This window comes from Otolemur garnettii, unplaced genomic scaffold (genome assembly GCF_000181295.1).
Source record: "Otolemur garnettii isolate 467f Iridium unplaced genomic scaffold, OtoGar3 scaffold00025, whole genome shotgun sequence".
In the NCBI taxonomy this organism is placed as follows: domain Eukaryota; kingdom Metazoa; phylum Chordata; class Mammalia; order Primates; family Galagidae; genus Otolemur; species Otolemur garnettii.
Genome location: NW_003852420.1, coordinates 9488582 through 9492917, shown reverse-complemented (window position 1 = coordinate 9492917; position 4336 = coordinate 9488582).

Genomic DNA, 4336 nt, shown 5'->3' with positions numbered 1-4336 from the left:
GCTGACACCTTGAATTTGGACTTGTGGCCTCCAGAACTATAGAAGAATAAATTTGTGTTATTTTAAATCACTCAGTTTGTGATAATTCAGTTCAGCAGTCCCAAAAATCAAGATAGGTGGCATACTTCTACGTAATATGATAAATAAGAATGCCTTATTAAGATGGCATCTTCATTGAACATAAGATTTTTTCTTGCTCACTTTTCTGCAAATTCATTCATTAAGCCATTAACATTTATAGTTTTAGAAATTTTACTTTCAGTCAATTTAATTAAAAGCACCACTAGGGACTCTTGGTAAATGCAAGATCACAAATTATTTTTGATACTTCTTCATTCTGAGAAGGTTAGTTTATTGATGCAACTGTCACTGGATCTGGTAAAACAATTTTAATGTTTTGACATTGAATAATTTCTGTTGGATTATTTTAAAGTATAAATTTTAGTGTTGAAATTCTTTTCCTAAATATATTTAATTCTCCATAAAAATCAATTTTGTGTAACTCTGACTTTTCTTTGTCAGATTAATGTGAGGGTATAAACAATTAGGTTGCAATGTTTGCATTTGTTAGGTAAAGTCCCTGTTGTAGTTGTGTCCTGTGCTGACAAGGTGTGCCACATACCCTTACATTGTGCCCATTAGGTGGGAGCAAACCAATCCCCCTCTTTCCTCCTTTCTCCTCCATCTTTCCTCCCCTCTCTCCTCAACTTGAATTGAATTGAGTTTTTCTTTTGTGTGGGCATGTATTAGTTCGTTTATTAGCTTTTCATTAGTATTGAGTACATTGGATATTTACTTTTCCATTCTTGTGATACTTTACAAAGAAGTATTCAATGCCATCCTGCTTAATACAAAAGATATAAAGTTTCCATCTTTTTTTATAGCCACAAATTATTCCATGGCAATTGATTAGTCTATTCCTGGGTTGGTGGGTATTTAGGTTGTTTCCACATCTTGGAGATTGTAAATTGAGCTGTGATAAATAATCTAGTGCAAATGTTCTTGTCATTCTGAATTTAAGCAATCTAGTGCAAATGTCCTTATGATAAAATGACTTGTTTTCTTCCGGTAGATGCCTAGTAGTGGGATTGCAAAAAAATGGAGAGATCTAATTGGTATCTAAAATGGGACCTAATTTGGATCTAAAATGGGAAATCTAATTTAAGATCTTTGAGGATTCTCCATGCTTCTTTCCGAAGAGGCTGTGTTAGCTTGCAGTCCCACCAACAGTATAAGAATGTGCCCCTCTCTCTACATCTGCAACTTTGGGGCTTTGTGATGTAGGCTAATCTCACTGACTTTAGGTAATATCTCAAGGTGGTTTTAATTTGCATTTTCCTAGTGATTAGGGACGATGCCCATTTTTTCATGTTTGTTAAGCATTCTTCTGTCTTCCTTAGAGAAGGTTGAGGCATTTTCTTAAAATTATAGCTTTTTTAGTGATGAAAGAATATAAGATTATGTTATCTTTATTTATCTTCAAACCCTCAATATTACATGCTGTGGTATATACATGTACTAGTAATAAAATGTATACCACATGAACTCTACATTATAACTGGGGGACTAAACATCAGCTAGTTCACAAATTACCCAGATGTGCTTTATGCATTCGTGTAGATCTTTATTTGATTGTCTAATTATGCCTTTTATCAGACTGGAGATGGTTGTATGTAAAAATATTTGGGAAGCTTGACTTTCTGCCAGACCAAAGAGACTCAAACTTACTTGACAATATAAGCAACTTTCATTTACTAAGTGTCTGTGATTAAGGCAGAATCCCCTGCTTAACTCAGAGCTTTGGGAAGGGAATGTAAACAGCAACTTAACTCATGCCATATCCCTTTGTTTCTCCCTGCTCTGGGCATTAGCCAAACTTCAGTTTAGCCTTGTAAAAATGCAAAGCATACTAGTATTAAACTATTCCCTCAAAACAGGGCTTATAATGGGTGAAGATTTATCTTTCTAAAACTTCCTGATTTAGTTGTTATTATTGGTGTGCTCTCGGGAAAATGGAGTGAAACTTAGTTTAATAAGAAGGAAGCCAAACCTACTACTCTGAAAACCCTGTGGGGAAGATTCACTTTTCTGTTGAGTTTTCAGTTTCTTATTATTTGCATTTCTTATTGAAAAGATTGTTTTGAGGAAAAAAAAAAGTCTCCTTTATGTATATGTGCTCACGTTGCTGAAGACTTAAAACTATTATTTTTTAAGTGTTGCTTTTGCATTTTGAAAAATGAGTAAACATATATTGCCCTTTGAAACTGAAGAAGTTGAGGCATTATCCTTTTATCTTTGGGGACTTCATTTTAAACCCGGCACAGTTTAAACTGAAACAAGTTTGATCTTGTCACCCGCACCTCCCCCAAACTTTCAGGATGAGCGATAATTACAATGAACTCAAATCACTCCAAAATATTTTCACCTTACATTCTACTATAGGAAGAACAGGAACAAAATATCACATTGTGCAACCAAGAAGGATTAGTATTTTTATTGGAAATCATTACACTGCAGCCTTCATCAGAAGAAAAATGATTCACTGCTATAGCTTCCGTTATAAGCCATTTTGGAAGATGAAATCAGTGTCAAATATGAAACTTTTCACAGCATTGCAAAGGAGAGTCTCTGGATCTGGTGATGTAAGAGGCCATTCTCTATTCCTCAGAAGACAAATTGTCTATCCCTCAGGTTCTTAACCCCCAGGAAATCTTTTAAAATATTTTCTTATCTGACTGGGTGCAGTGGCTTATGCCTGTAATCCTAGTACTGTGGAGGTTGTAGTGGGTGGACTGCTTGAGCTCACAAGTTTGAGAACAGCTTGAGCAAGAGTAAGACCCTATTTCTAAAAAAATAGCTGGACATTGTGGCAGGCACCTATAGTCCCAGCTACTTGGGAGGCTGAGGTAAGAAGATCGCTTGAGACCAGCAGTTTGAGGTTGCTGTGAGCTATGATGCCACGGCACTGTACCTAGGGTGACAAAACGAGACTCTGTTTTAAACAACATCAAAAAAATTTTCTTATCAACTCTAGTAAGTCACTGACATTCATGTGCCTTATGTTTTGTGTTGAAGATAATATGTTGAGTTCAAATCAAAACTTGTAACATTTACATTTTAATGGGATTGATAGGCTTAAGCTGAAAAATGAAGTTTGAAGGTGAGAAATTTTGATAGAAAGCAGGAGTAAATTCTACTGTCCCAGAAAAACCTTGGAATCTCACTGAATTCACATTGGAACTTATTGTCTTTTGGTGTAGACAAGAAGATAGATACTAAGGCTAGCCCAGCCTCGTTCTCACCAACTCAAGTCCTTTTACTGTCTTTTCCCTCAAAGTGCACAAAGCATCCTGGGTAATCGCGGGCAATTTTGTTGCTTCTTAGCTGTGGTAACTTACAGAATAATTGCTGTCTTTGTCTTATGCTCAGGTGTCTGTACCCTCATGGAATGTCTGAACTCTTATGGTGGTCCACTTCACTGTGCCCTCTCATTTTCCCCACATACCTTTCACACCTCTCCATAACTGACAGGCACCCAGCTTCTTGGGGGAAGTTCTTGGGTGCTTATGGAGGAATCCCTGAGTAGCTTCATTGCACGAGTCAGGTACAAACTTTATTTGGGAGAGTGGGAGAACTCTCAGGGCCGCTGTGTATATTCATAGTTTAAAAATTTCAAAATATAAATTAATCTGTGAACTCAGTCTTATTCCTCTACCCTATAACTAAGAGTGAGAATAATGCTGCAATTTTATTGTTGGAGTTTCTTTAAATGCCCTAATTAAGGAACTATGTGTGTTGTCTCAAACAGAAGCTCATCTGTGCACTACTGGATGGTCTCCCTTTGCATTTTTGAGTGTCCATTAAGGCAGGTACAGCTTGGAGATATTGTGGGTTTGATTCCAGATCACAGCAGTAAAGTGAATATTGCAATAAAGTGAGTCACACAAATATTTTTTGATTTCCCTTCTCAGTGCATATACAAGTAAGTGTTATGTAAGTGTTGACTGATCAACACTTATGTACACAAATGGAAATAACACTCATTAGAAATCAAGGAGGTGGGGCTTGGTGCCTGTTGCTCAGTGGCTAGGGCACCAGTCACATACACTGGAGCTGGTGGGTTTGAATCCAGCCCAGGCCTACCAAACAACAACTACAACCAAAAAATAACTGATTGTTGTGGCAGGCACCTATAATCCCAGCTACTTGGAAGGCTGAGGCAAGAGAATCACTTAAGTCCAAGAGTTTGAGGTTGTTGTGAGCTGTGATGCCCATAGCACTCTACCCAGGGTGACACAATGAGACTCTGTCTCATAATATTCATTAAGGATTTTTT